The sequence below is a fragment of the Seriola dumerili genome, unplaced genomic scaffold (genome assembly GCF_002260705.1).
Source record: "Seriola dumerili isolate Sdu_G_001 unplaced genomic scaffold, Sdu_1.0 BDQW01000111.1, whole genome shotgun sequence".
Lineage (NCBI taxonomy): Eukaryota > Metazoa > Chordata > Actinopteri > Carangiformes > Carangidae > Seriola > Seriola dumerili.
The window spans coordinates 1,214,201-1,230,063 of NW_019174366.1; the positions used below are offsets into that span (position 1 = coordinate 1,214,201).

At 40.4% G+C, this 15,863-nt stretch overlaps 1 protein-coding gene across 12 annotated transcripts in view; it reads right to left on the reverse strand.

Annotated features, from left to right (window-relative positions):
- Positions 1-15,863, reverse strand: part of LOC111223622 (calcium/calmodulin-dependent protein kinase type II delta chain) — a 100,923-nt gene that overhangs the window by 51,052 nt on the left and 34,008 nt on the right. The gene's annotated exons all lie outside the window — the stretch shown is intronic.

Here is a 15,863-nt window from a genome sequence, read left to right on the forward strand (position 1 = left end):
TATAACTTCTTATGGATCAACACTTCAAATAAAACACAGAAGAGGAGTGTCAAATATGAGACCTTTAAATTGTCAGTGTAAATGTCAGTGTCTATCTTTGTGAAGGAAATCCCAGATGTGTTGCCACATCCCAACCAACCACTAGATTTTCATATATAGTAAGGTCTACAAGTTGTTTAACCCAGGTCCTGTATTTGATCACCGTGGATAGGCTTTGTTATTTCCAACCTGAGAGGATGTGAAGTATGTAAATGTTAACATCCACTTATGGGAATTTGCTCTTTAGAGGAGTACACTCACTCACTGAATGGTTTCCATCACAGGCTCTATCTTCTGCCAACGATAAATCACTGTTATTTTTACTGCCAGATATGAGTCCTTGCTAAAAACAATGGCGCATTTCCTCACCATGAGGATGTCAATGTCTAGGTGAGGTCTATTGAGGATAGTCTTTGCAGGGAGTTCCTATCATAGACATTTATGTAAGTAAAATCTCCAAAAGAACAACATTTCCTGATGTGCACATGAGACTGAATCTAAAATGTTTTTTATCTGAACTTTGATTTTACTTTTGCTTTTCATTGCGTAACCACCACAACAACATCAAGGTTACAGTGGCATCTTGAAATGAAGCAGATGTGGATTTATCAAGAATCACTTTTACACCAGCAATAATAAGACCAAAGACAGGATACAATGGAGAACTAAACTGTGAGCAGCTCAGACATTTAAGAGGGGTCACTGGGGTCATCTCCAATTCACCTGATTTGCTATTCAAATGAAGAGGCTTTGAGGATGTTGAATTAATGGAGACTAAGTTACCCAAGAGACTGTTGAATATTTAATAAAAGCTCTTGTTAAAGTACGTATTATTCACCATTGTGGATCATAACTGTGTTCGACACGGTCATATTAAGAGGATTTTCTATGTAGGTGGAGCTAAGGTGACAGGCGGAGCTCATGGGTGTAGGAGGGGATGATACTGCCTTAAAATAATGTGATAATACTGTAAATGCATAATAAATATTACATTGGTTTGAGGTAGAAATTATCATTCAGAACCAAAGTAAGTAGGTGATTTTGGTAAAATTGAAATACCTCAACTGCTGGATGGACCGCCATGAAATATTTTTGACTTTCTTGGTCCCCAGAAAATGAATCCTGTTGACTTTCATGATGCACTGACTTTATAATATGATCATATTATTGTATTTTATGTAATGTGATTGCTGGTGGTGCAGCGGTTAAACATACTGTTGGTGGTGCACTGTCTGGGAATAACTTGACATGTTATTGTTTCTTCTATCATTTTCATCCTGCTTGTATTTTGTGACTTTATCTGTTATTTCATACATTTGTCTTTGTAGACATACATTGCATATGTTTGCCTTCTATTGTTTTATTTCCTTTAGTCTATACAGCACTTTTAATATTCAAAAAGAGTTTTAAAATAACAAAGTTTCATTATTATTATTAAAGTAATTTCCCACTGACCATTCCAGTTCATGTAGGTCTGCAGTGTTGCAATGTGCCTACAAGGGGGAGCTGTGTGAGTGACAGATGCAGTGAAGACTGACGAAGAAAGAAGACAAGGAAGGAAAAGAGGGAGAGAGACAGTGTGTGTTTATGTGTATGTGTTGAGTTGGGGGTAGGGGTGGGGGTGAGGTTTCTTCCTGTGTCTGAAACAGTTTTTGTTAAATTGGGCGTGGTTCCTGTTAGTTCTCCACTGTCACATATAATGTAGGTCACTTCTACATTAAAATGACACGGGAATTGTCAGGAAGCTGTAAATGGAACACAACTCCATCCTCAGCACAGAATAAGAAATGGTCAACTGCCCTGACAAATCATAAACTGGACTAACAGACCAATCAAAATGCTGCGTTCTCCAATAAGCAGTGAGTGCATCTTCAACCAGCACCAACGGAAAGTGTCTCTGCTCCTTGACGACCTGTCATGGTCCCAACCAGATGTCATGACACCGTCTCCAATCGCACCTCAGTTACAAGTGTCTAATCCTAATCGAACCAATGGGATGCGCTTTTACAGGGGCTGTAATCCTCATGGTCAACGGCCACTTCTCCCCCTTCCTCCACATCATCCTTTTCATCCGATGCATGGCACGCTGCTAATCTGTGACATAACAGGATTTACAGCATGAGTGGTGCCTCGCTCACCATCTCAACCACAGACACTGGTCTGTCATTTCCTTCCTTTTCACTGTCTTTATCATCAAGTTACTGTATGTTATCCGTCGATTAGAGTAGCCTTGACTATTATAAGAGACAAAGAGCAGTTCCTCTTACAATCATTCTCAGACAAGTACTTAACAAAAAGCTCAAGAGTATTAAAAACTTCCAACTACTGAAAGCTGACACTTCAGCTGACACTGAATTTTGTTTTCTTGTCTGCTTATTTTTTACTGAGAAATTTTTCTGCTTTTAAACCAATATCGTTGAGTTTTTCTTATTATTATAAACATTCAACATTTAAGAACTTTGACATCCTTTGATAAATCAAAAGAAGGATGTTATAGAAAAACATGTTTATATTGCTTAAAGTATGGTATCAAAAGAGTAGTGTTGCTACTGAAAGTATATCTGCACTAAGGTTTGATAGATTGCAGCAGGTAGCCATATTAATATACGAGTTATGAAAGAAATGAAAGTATGCTAATATTCATTTCTTTTTGCATGCTGAGCACATAAAGTTTTTCTTTACAGGCTTGTGACCAAAATATGTGCTGGACTAAAGTAGAAAAATAAACTTGTCAGTGTGGACAAATTAAGTCAGGGAACTATGTCAAGCACATCTTTTTATTTTGCACCTTCATTTGACCAATCAGCCGACATACACCTACACAGATGCATCTGCATTAAACTAATAGACATTATTAATGCAATGTGAGAAATGCATCTTTCTCTATGATGAAGAGTCAGGTTTGAATGCAACTGAGCCTCCAAAAGCAATTAACCAACAAAGCTGTTATTCCTATTCATGACGCCAGTCTGGGTGAGCACCTGTCAACCGTGTCACAATGTTTTTTCACCATCTTCTTCCTCAGTGGTAAGATTCATGTCCGGGGTTAGTAGGTACCACATGTAGGGCCCTCACACACAGGGTGCAGGCATTTGATAAACTTGCACAAATATCAACTTATTCATTTACATGTAGGATTGCAGTGCTGTGAGTCAAGTAGCATGTCGACTTAAAATAAGCCTGAAATCGAAACTTGGATTTGCTTCAGTTTCTTCGTTCTCTTTCTTTGACTCAGACATGAGTCAAATAAGAGTCGTGTTGTTCTCTATTTTCACTTAATGTACTTCCTCTCAAACCACAAATAACTAAAGCTGCAAAGCTATGCATTAAACTCTATGTAATGGTGCTCAGATTTGATATATTCCTTTGTCCTCAGCGGTCATATGTTTAAGGTTTTAGACGTATAAGACGTATAGTCGTTTACAAACACTGTTTATTGCTGATATTAAGTCTCAGTCTTCACACATCATTCCACTTCACCACAGCACAGAAAGCACTTTGACCCCTTCTTGTTTCTCAATCATGAATCCAAGTCATTGGTGTGATTCACTCCGGAGCTGGCCCATTTAGAAAACCCAGATGAGCTCCCGAACATCGTCATCAGGCCGCAACAAAACCAGGACAGCAGCTATTTTCAATGCAGCCGACTGATCAACTGAGCTGCCGCCACAGTCCTGTAAAGCAGCACATCTGGTTCCTCATCCAGAGTCTGCAGCTACAGTCACTTTAAAAAATAATCCCCCAATGTGCCCACACAGTCATTACTGTCACATACTCATCTCAGAGCAAACAAATTATCAGCAGTGCTGCCATCACTTCACTTAAAACTGGAGGGAAAAGTGAAAACACATTCTTTCAAGCGAACAATCTTTGAAGACCAAGTATAAAAAGATCTGTCATCCTCACCATTTTCACCTGCTGTTATTAAACTAATAGGTGAGTAATGGAGTTTGGTGCCAAGAGACAGAGAAAAGTGAATGTGATGCAAAATGAAAGAAAAACAGGAGAAACATCCGCAGCACAGCACACTGCCTACAAACACATCCTCATGATGTTTCTTTCCTTGCTCCCACAGGCAAACACCCCGACTCTAATTTCCTGGCTCTCATTTTTTACAGGTTTACCCCAGGGGACTGAGGTGATGTCAGGGTCAACAGTTTAAGTCAACAGGGATGCAGAAAAAGCAGGAGAGGGAGGGCAGAGGACAGAAAGGGTGACAAAAGGTTCTGGCAGATGTTCAGTTTTATAGTCTAAATGTTTTCAGTCGTCTGATGTATCTTTAATGAGTTTTCTCTTACAGTTGTCAGATTTTCTCCTTATGTTCACCCAGTGTCTGTGGAATCAACGGGAAGCTCCAATTATATGTTGGCCTTGGTATCATCAGCCAGTATATAACCTTTACCGTTTAACCGCCAATCATTATCGGCTGATTTTCATAAAAAAATACGTTGACACGCACACACACATTCATACACTATATTTCCACACAAAGAGTACTTCTACCACACACACACCCTCATACACTAATGGAACAGCCATAAAAGTTTGGGGCTCAATATTTTGCCCAAAGACACTTCGACATGCACACTGGAGGAGCTGGGAATCAAACCACTGACCTTAGTGGATGACCCATTGTACCTGCTGAGACACAGACGCCTGCAGCCATGGCATTGACTACTTGCATGTGATATGTCTTGTATCATTGACTAAAACCCTTCATCTGGTTCAAGTATAGAGTTGAATACCACCAAGGTGTAAAAAGTGTATGTGGCTTAAAACTAGATAAAAGTCAATGGTGAGCTTCTGTCAGGAAGCCTGAACGCCGACCTATGAGCATAGGGGACACGATGTCATTGACAGGTGACCAAATGACATGGAGCGTTGCCATATTAAAATTATGTATTTCTCTAGGTTTCAGAATAACTGGAAACATTTGGGAAAACGTAAGAACACAACTCCACAACATAGAGAACATAGGTCTAATCATTTTTAGACATTTTAATGTGGAAAAGTTACATGTTATACCTTTGAGGTTTTCATTGGAGGGGGTCAATAATTTGTTAAGCACTGTTTCTGAAAAGTGTTTTAGAACTAAAGATTATGATTCTGGAATTATAGCTCTGCAAAAATGAAAAAAACAAAACAAAAAACCAAACGTGTAAACAAGAACAAAGTGATTGGTTGATGCAACTTTCTGTCCCGAGGCAGGTTCAGAAAAGAGAAGTATACTTATATTTGTACAAGAAGCAAAACAAAAGTCTCTAAACAACACCTGTGCAGGTTCGCAGACATGTTAAATCTAGGTAAGAGATAAATGAGATGCAGCCAACAGAAAAGCCTTTGCAGCGACGCTCTCCTGATTGTCGTTTCCTCTGAAAGTGGCAGCGAGGCCAAACACACATCCTTAGACAAACCTGAGCACAGCAGCTCATGAATACGATAATAACTTGAGGGATGTAAACAAGCTTTTCGGCGACCCTCATTGTGCAGACCCACAGAGAGTTAGTGGGTCTACCTCACAGGTCTCTTGTAATGCTTGAGCTGACAGTCATCATTAGCAATCATCATCATCGTTCACCACTGGTGGAACTGCAGAAGCACTGGAGACTCTTGGGTGTAGGTGTAATTGGAAGAACTGTAATAAGAGGGCCCTGTCAAAATGCAATTAGCTGAAGCTATTCAGGATTCTCCATATGCGCATCGATGTGTGCGTCTTCATGTGTGTGTGTGTGGTCTGTGTGTAAGCTGATGGAGAGTCAAGCTGAGGTCACAATTAGTGAACACACTTCCCACATGCCTCAACTGTATGTTGATAACATGGACAGTGGCTGTGTGTGTGGCATTTAGCTGGAAGCACATCAAGTCACTACTACATTTATCCTTACTGAAGGCTTTGACTAAGCCATTATGTTTTCTCTTGTTCTGTTTGTCTCTCACTCATGATGCTCTTGTATCATATTTCATTATAAACACAGTGTGTAACTGCTGGTGTTAATGAAGCCCTGGCAGAACCCCATTTGGTTCCTTGACATATAATCTCATTAAGAACATCTGGAATCTGACTGACAACACCAGCTGCTGTTTCTAATGTATGTACACTGCATACATATATTAGAGGTGGGCGATATATATCGAATATACTTGATGTATCGTGGCATGTTCCACATGGGATGTAGTAAATGACAATATCACAAACCGAGTATAAATTGTCACATAATTGTTTTAAGACGCCGGCATGAAGTTTTCTTTGGCGTCAGTTATATATTATGTTGCTGGTATCATCAGTATGACTATCAACAAATGTTTCCATGTCTGTTTTTTGCTGGGAGCGGCTCGCTCAGGCGAGATGCTGAATCTCTAGATCACACAAAGCAGCAGTGAAGCATGAGAGTGTCTCTTTATGCAGCAAAGGGTTAAATCATGTGTTTATGAAGTTCTATAAAGGAGATATATATCATGTATCGCAATATAGCCTAAAAATATGATATTACTTATAGACCATATCGCCCAACCCAACATATATGGTTAAAACCACAGATGGCTGAACTTTTTAATCACAGGACTGAATGTTCATCTAGCACCATGTTATATCAGCAAAGTCTTCCAGTGATTATTTTCAGAAATATCCATTGACAAACAGCAGCCACAGATTCTGCAGAACTTCCAAATAAAATGAATGTTACAGATGAAAACACATTAGATGTCCACTCCTTCTTTACCTCTTCACCTCTTAACTCTGCAAGGGTAAGAGGGTAGACATGTCCTGTAGTCGCCTGTCTCCTTACAACCATTACTCTCTAGGTCTTTATCCACCCCGAACTCCTGTCAGTCTCCAGAGTGTCTGCTTTGAATTCAGACCATATTCTGCTCCACTGTCTCCGCCTGGGCTTCCTGAGGCCAAATCCTGTGAGACAGCGACACACTTAGACACATAGTGCAACTAAGGCTCAGTTGTAGCCGAATCTCTCTGGACCACTTTAAGCCACAGAGGATATTCCAGCCACAGCTTGGATTTATCCACTGCCTCAGCTCAGAGACCAAAGAAAGAAGTCCAACAGAAATCCTCCACTCTCACAACAGCCATCAGGCAGCTGGTGTTGCCTTTATTGTAACATGGGGTAAAAAGGACAGGAAACATCATGTAATAAAACATGTAAAATTTTGTGACTCAAGATCCAAAACCACCTTTTTAAAGCAGCAGAAATCCTTCTCTGAACCTCTTGTGGCTGACTGGTCAAGGCAGAGAAGAAGAAAGCTGGAGCATTAATACTGTAAGGTAACACTGTATAACCAGTGTATCAGTAGAGACAAAAAAAAAAAAAAAAGATGTGACGTGTAAGAGGCTAAAAATAACCCATGCTTGAAAACTACAGCACATGCCCACACACAAACACACAGAGAGACAGACTGATGCTGCCAGGGGCAAGAGCACAGAGCAGGTGTGACTAACATTCAGAGAGTGTGTGCTTGGACTGAGAGGTGAAGAGGGGGGAAGGTGATGAGGATCAAAAAAACTCATCACAACTGAGAGGCTGGACAACAGATCACCAAAATCACCTAAAAGTAAACACACACAGTCAGTGGCCGTGTGTGCTTACACACACACACACACACACTCACACACACGGAAGTTGTGAATGTGTATAAATTAGTGAAATAACCTGATTCCATGTCTCATATGTTTTGGCTGAGTCATCCTAGCTAACATCCCTAAGTGAAAGTGAACTACACTGAACTAAGGCAACAACTGAGTCAAGAAGATGCTGGTACTTTTCCACATAAACAAAATGTAAGATTCACAAAAATGTTACCACTGCTGCAGTTTTAGCCGTCAGGAGCAGGCCGAGCTGTAAGCTTAGAAGGGTTAGGGTGAACATGAGATATTGTTAACAGCGAGCTCTGTGCTCTAAAAGCCAAACTAATGATGCAAATATACTGGATCTTTATTCTGTGACAAAACCAGCTAACCTGGTGAGTCCTCCATTTCCAAGGATTATGTTCAGTGCACATAAGTTTCTCAAGGAGACAAATGCTCAGATATTTCTCATCTGTGACCTAATCATTTGACCACATCCAGGGAACAAATGCTGCAGGCAGTATGACTTTCTTACACTCCTTGAGAACCAATCTAAGATTTTTTATACTGTAGCTTTGACACTGTTTGCTCCACATACAGCAGAAGCATAAAGAACAGTATCATCTGCATAAAAATGCCTACTGAGGCACAGATTTCATTAATATACAAAGTAAACAACAGTGGGCTTAAAATTGAACCTTGTGGCACACCACTTTTAATCTTAAAATGTCTGAATTCAATCCTGTAGCATCTCTGCATAATTTAAAGGATCTCAAAACCCAAAAGGCCTTTGATAAATCAAAAAGCAAAGCTGGAAAATGTTTCCTACTATCAAGAGCAGAGACTATACGGTTTTCAACCACAGTCCCTTCTATAATGGTGAAGGTACGGAGGTGTTCATTGACAAAAGATTTTTTTGACCCAACAGTTTTTCTAAACATGAGATCATTTGAATCCTGTCCTTTATGTAGAGGAGTAAAGCATGATTTAGTAATAAATAAAAACTAGTAATTTAGTTTGGACCACAGTAGTGGGCTGACAAACGGACCAACACATATTGCCATCCCATGGCACAAATTCCATGGTTTGATAAACTGAAAATCTGAAGAATTATAACTTAAAGTCTGTGAATAAGTCTTGCAAGTTAAGAAGTTAATGACCAAAAATTAGCTGAATGTGTTTTTCCATGGTTGCAGTAATTCTGACAGACACGACAATATCCACCATTTTCCATTTTAGCTCTGTGAAGCAGTAAGAGGCCTGTCAGTGGACATTGGAACACAATATCAGACCAGTGTAGGACTACAGTATGCCGACCTCCATTTCCTCTGTCCAAGCAGCTTTCACTTTATGGCACCCCACACACTTTCCACCCGGCCACTAAGCTGTGGTTGGAGGTTGATATGACAGGTCAGTGTGTGAGCAGGCAGGTGGCACCGCCGGGGGAACCTGCTGTCAGCGAGTTGCCCGCTGACTCCAGCAGCCTGATGTTCAGGCGCCTTCATGAGCAGTCAGCACAACATCCATCATAATCCCACATCCGACAGTGCAATCTCCTGACACATGTTCTACACTCAGTCACTCCTCAAAGTCATCTCAGTTGTGATCCACCAGAGTCTGGAGGATCTGCCTCTGAAGAAAAAGCACTCCAGAGGTTAAGTAACCACTGAGGGAATGATTGAGTGCATAGATTTACACTGGTGGCATAAAAAAGTCCTGCAGACATATGACTAATATCTTCAAATTGATATTCAGAGGGCTGGTGATAGAAGGACAGACTTACATCAGGATTTCTTAAATGCATGGATTTAATATCAACTATGGTTTCTGAGTTTCTGTAGTCTTTCATCAGCCTTCAAAAAGGGTTTTAATATGAATAGCTAGATTGCTGTTACAACATGTGTGCTGATGGTTTAGGCTGTTCGTGTGATGAAGTTGACGTAGTGTAAACAGGAAGAGGACAGGCCAGCTGTTAGATAGGGAGAGGAGGAGGGGGAGGCTGGACGGACCAGCTGGGTTACTGTGCTGTGTTTTTTCCAGGGGCAATGAAACACACTGTGAGGGATGCTCCTTTCTTTTTTAAGTCATGCCTTGGTCAGCTGTGCATCTTTAAAAGTGTGATACTAAGAAATCAACTTCAGAAATATTAGTTTATTTATCAACCTGTTTGATGAAACTCAACATAAACAGTGTTAAAACATGACGATTTGAAACTCGATCAAATGACTCCTGACCTGGCTGTGACACCAGAAGTTTTAACTGGTTATTCCCCCACATAAAAAGGGCCTTCTGAGCAGACATGAGCAAGAAGAAACAAATATGCTCATTGATGAAATGAGCGCTATGTCCTGAGGTAATCCTTCACACCTTGTGAGGGATGGCACTGTGCGCCATCTGAAGACACCTCACTTTCCCAGTGGCCACTGCTCAGCTCAGCTGATTCTTCTCTCATTCCTCTCACATAACTATTATCTCTGACAGTAACGTTTTCATTTTCAGCTCCTCAGCTCTGACAGATGTAACTCTTGGCGGTTTGAGATTTTCCTCCTGGTTTATTTCAACAGTAAAGATGTGGAGAGAGGCTGTTAACTGGTTGTCACTCGTCATGAATTTATTTCCTCTGTGACGTCAGAACATGTTACACCAGCTGATGAATGAAAATGTAATTCTCTAGTCCTGAATTGCAGGACAATCCCATTTTAAGTCTCAGAAAAACTAAATTTGTATAGTATATGGCTGGACCACGTATGTTTTATGTAATTGAGGACATAGTTGAAAACTTGTGGAATGGCCATAAACAAATTACATCATCATGTCGTTCAGGTTAATTTCAGCTCTTTATCTGTTCTCTTCTCTCCTCCTCTCTGTGCTCACATTTACAGTATTTGAATACAGCTGAATTCACAATAAAGCTGTTCTCATTGACATGTTTTTCTGTCTCTGTTGTCATGACAATTGAACAAGTTTGGAACAGTGACTGAAATATGGTCCATGAAGACTGCATGTTAACCAGCAGTCACTTCCAAGCTGCTGCTAAAATCCTGATTTTATAACTATGACATCATCTGACAACATCACCAAACACATCAGCTAAAGACAAAGACTGTTACAGTTAGAAGCAACAGAATATTTACATGATCACTTGCCAGAGAGAAAGTTAGAAGAGATTGAGAGAGAGAGACAGAGACAGAGACAGAGAGAGACAGAGACAGAGAGAGAGAGAGAGAGAGAGAGAGAGAGAGAGAGAAGACACTCCTCTAGGTAAGGTGACATACGGTTTCTCCAAGAAGTCACCAGATCTGATGCTGGGTGCTTTTTTGAGTTCTCAGTCTTATCATGGTTGGGAAAACCCAGATTAAGCATTTTCTGCTAAAGCTGGCCACACACGAGCACGTTTACTGCTTAAAAACTTCATCAACAAAGCAAATGCATGCAGGTTTTTTCTTATTGTCTAAGTAAAGTTTTAGATTTTTGTATTCACACAGCACAACTTTCTTTGAACTGATGCTATCAAAACCAAGGCTGTCTGAAGCGACTCTTGGCCACTTGCTAATGACAACAGTTCTTATAGGTTTCAGTGCAAAGGTTTTGTTTCCCCTCTGCAGCTCCCCCTCTGTCTGCTGTTGTCTGCAGCAGAGGGGAAAACAAAACCTTCGCACTGAAACCTAGAAATAAGAACTGTGTATTCCCTGAATCGTTCAGAAGGTTTAATCCATTAAGTCAATTAACAGAAAACTTATGAGCAATTATTTTGATTTTCATCTCATCACGTGTTATTTTTCAAACAAAAATGCCAAACATGCTTGCTTCTTTTCTTTGTCATAAATGGGAGCAAAATGAATATTTTAGGTTTTTAAGGCAGTTTGTCGACTGAAACAAGCAAACTGAAAAAATCACAGTGACTGACTTTTTCACTCTTTTTTTCAAATTAAAAAATACTGCAAATAATCATCAGTTGCAGCCAAACATGCATGTTCCAATAAAATAACATGTGAACAGTGAACATAAGGGACAATGTGCTGAGAAGACATTTATATTTTAAGGTAGAAATATGGAGTAAATGACAGTTTAATGCTGCACACTAGTGTTGATGAGAACTAACAATGGTTAGTGTTACAGATCTCACTTTAAACACGATGAGTTCATAATAATTCCATTAAAAATAGCAACACCTCAAAAAGAGTGCAGTGTCGACACATACAGACGTGTTTACAGTCTGATGGTGTTGCTCTGTGTTTTGTGTCTCACTGCAGAGACAGCCTTTATTTACTGGCTGCTGCCTCTGACTGAGACTTAGACCAGGAGCGGGCTGATTGAGATGAGGTGTCAAACTGTTTCAACAGCTCTTCAACTGTCTTTCACCTCAGGGGGCCTCACAGCTCCTCTCAGTCCTGTCTGCACTGAGGAGCGCAGCCTCACACAGACTCGCCGAGGCTCTGATGTGGCTCATGTCTGTGTGAGGGACTGGAGGTCGTGTTTGGTCTGAAACACAATCGTGTGTGGTTTCTGGTAAAGTAACAGCCTTGCTAACAATACTTCTAACAGTGCAGGGCAACATGTAGTCTGAGCTAACACATGTTTTACTGAAAATGTCAGTGGACTGTGGCTTTTTTTTTTTTTACAACATGAGCTGATCCACATATAAACTGAGCAGAGACAGGCTACTGACAGGTCTGAGCTTTATTTATAGATCCACTGCTCACAGACCAGTGCAAAGCAAGTGCACTTTCATGACTTCATACTGTATATAAATGACAGTCATGAGGCCTCTGTGGTTGAGTTGTGGTTCATTAACAGCAGTGACTGTGCTTCGTCAGTTACTATGCTTTTCTCACTGATGGACACTGATCTGTATTACCATCATGAACTCTTGTCATATGCCTAATCTACTGTTTCTTTCCCTCTTTTTTCCTTTCCTTCTTTCACTGTTTGTCATTTATTACATAGTAACTGTTCTGGTGCTCTTTGATTAATGCGCTGCACCCATTATTAATAATTCTGTGTCCAAGCGGCGTCGCTTGCTTTATTGTTTTTGATGCGATTATGAGGCAACCAAGTACCAGCAGTGCTGGGAACCCTGTTGTAATCACTCTGATTTGTCTTACGGGGTCAAAGCAGCGTCACTCACTGCTGGGAGCCATATTTTTTTTTTTGTTCTCATCATTCTGTTACTGCTAAAAACTCATACACCAAAAACCGTAAGAGCACATTCACCAAAATCAGCAAGAGGGTTGCAGATTCACAACACTACAATTCACCACTCAGGCACCACAAATGACACTCACTGACCTTAAGGCGGCACTGTAATAATGAAGTTAACATTTTCACAATTATCTCATCGGTCTAAAGTCAAAATTCTTTTGTCATTTTAATCTTTAAGTCATCTTTGCTCCAGTGATGCTGCTGCAGATGATTGGCTCAGTCACAGGTTTTTGAAGAAGCAGCGTGCGTGTCTGCATCAGCTAACGCACAGCTTCAGGTTGCTGGTGTCAGCTGGGGGCTGTTGCTGTTTTCGATTGTTTTCAAGACCCAACTGAAGAGTTTCATAAATATCATTAAGACATTGACCAAAAAAAAAAGCACCACAGATACAAGGACTGGGAATCTCTCAGCCAGTGCTGATTCACCATTGGTTCAGAAAGAAAAAAAACAACTTCATATGGAATATTTCATAACTAAATTAAAATAAATCAAATGTTAGTCATTTGTTGATGATCACTATATTCCCTTAATGAAAGTTCCCTTTGTCAGATGGATTTCCCTGAGCATGGTTTGTTGCATTGTTAAAAAAAGATTTATATTATTAGTGTTCTTTACCGTAATGACAGTTTTCTATCATCTGGCTCCACACTGACAGATTCCAACCAACATCTTTGTAATGGAGCCGCTTTCTTAAAGCAGGGATTCACACATTTTCAACCACGAATCAGTCTATCTGCATACAGATGTTCTGTGTGTCTGTGTCTCTACACCGTGCAGCTGCAAAATCTGATGTTCTGCCGGCATCAGTGACGTCATTTGATGTGTGCAGGACCCCAGAGACAGAGCACATCGGCAAAAACTGGCAAAACAGGCTTTTTCACACTAGATGCAGAGAGACCAAGATAAGGTTGGAGATCTCTCCTTTAAAAATCTAATCTGAACCAGTTGGAATAAAACGTCCACTAATCTGTAGCAAATCCAAGGTCTGATGGTAAATCTATCTTTTTTCAGTGTTAAGAGATTTTACAATTTTAAATGAACCATTTTAGGAATCATTCTTTTCATCTTATAAACTGAGAGTAAAGATTTATTGTTATGCAGCACTTAATAAGGGAGCTATCACAACTGCATCACAAAACGTACAGTAAATGAAAACTAAACTAAAAGCTATTTTTACTTATTTAACTGGTATTAAGATGTGGATATAATGGTGTTTGCTGCCCCCCCCCCCCTGCAAACTTTAAAGGGGCTTTTTGTAAGTTGTGTCTGGCACTGAACCACCTGCTCCTGGTTTCTTACCAGACTGTTGCTTAACAAGAGCTGTTGGTGAGTAATGAAGTTTGGAATTAAGTTTGATGCTGATCTCACAACATTTCTTCTGGACTGGTAAGTAAACAGCTGTTAATGCTAACGTTAGCTATGTAGCAATAGCAAAACTTTCTAATGGCTCCTGGTATTAACTGTTAGCTGGTAAAGCAGAAAGTTCTTCTACTGAAGAGTAGATTTTATTGCTGGGAGAAAAAGATGTTGACACTGGCAGAAAACATTTCAAATCAACACTTGGTGTCAAGAATTGAATTGAATTGAATTTAAAATGTACCATTATGTTCAGTGTTGAATGTTAACTGTAGATGAGGACCATGTGTTCAGTGACTCAGTTCAAATTGACACATTGAAACTGAGCACTAGCAATTCTACTGTGTAGAGAGTCACTTCACTGCTGACAGCCTGTCTGCAGTTTGTGAGTGATGACAGTGAAGGAAGCTTGGAAAATCCTGTCCTCCTACTCTGAACTTTTAATACAGTATTATTGACAATGACACTGGAAACTAAGTAGAATGTATTACAATAAGTAGAATGAGTACGATTATCTTTATCTCTCTATGTTTTTGTTTTTTTGATGGACACTGGTGAGTGCGTGCCTACTAGGGAAAGGGAAGAACTCATTTATTATTAGTTAATGTCGACAAAGACCCCACAGAGAAGTAGCTCCCTCATTGAGGAGCGGGTCAGGATGGAGTTCACCTGGTGTTCAGGGTCTGGAGCATGACCACCCTGTGTCACTGGACTACAAACACCTTCCACCTCCACACTACTGCACGCCTCTCCCACAGGTGGATGGTGCCGACAGATGCGCTGTAGCTTAAATGCTTTTGGGAGGAGGAGTTTTTGATTCAGTATATATGATCTTCAAACATCCACAGCTCCTGTTCCCTGTGGGACAAAAACATCTTGGCACCCGTTCTTGGTTAATACCAGGATCTGAGTTCCCCGTATCACCCCGATTCACAAACACACATTCCAGGTAAGAGGCCTTGTTGTGCAGTGAACACCATGTTACTTCTGCTGAAAACAACTTTCCAGACCCCGCCCCCCCTGCCCCCCAACAGTAAGATGAACTGCTATAGTATATGCTACAGTGGACTTCCTGGATCTTATTTCAGCTTATCACTCATACCTGCGACAACAAGCCCACATCAACACAGCTCGTTTTTAAAGTGAAGCTAGTTTTGGTCTCAACACAGTGAACAGCAGACACCAGGACGATCAGTGTGAGGATGGAAATGCCACAGAAAAGCAGTAGAGTGCATCATTTATCGAATTTCATAAAAACTATGACAGTGGTGGATCTGATACAATTTACTGATCAATCAAACCAGTCCTGCACTGAAGGCTGAGCCCTGATCCACTAAGGAAGGTCCAAAGGTTCTATTGCTTACTTGACAAACCTCTGACGGAGTAGACAAACGATGTGTGACATGAAAAAAAAACAGGAGTTCAGTCAGTCAGTCAGTCAGTCAGTCAAACATATAATATGTGACTGTGGGAGGATGAGCTCACAAACATCCGAGAGAGGCATCAAAGCAGAAGAATGATGGGAATCACAACTTCCTCTCAGGACTTTCACAATAAAAATCAGAGTGAAACAGAATGCAGATGATGAGCAAAATTGGGGATTTTGATTTTACCCAAAAAGATTATCACATGATCTTTTTACCAGATTGCCCCCCCCCTCCTGTCTGTGACTGTGGGCCATAGCACCACA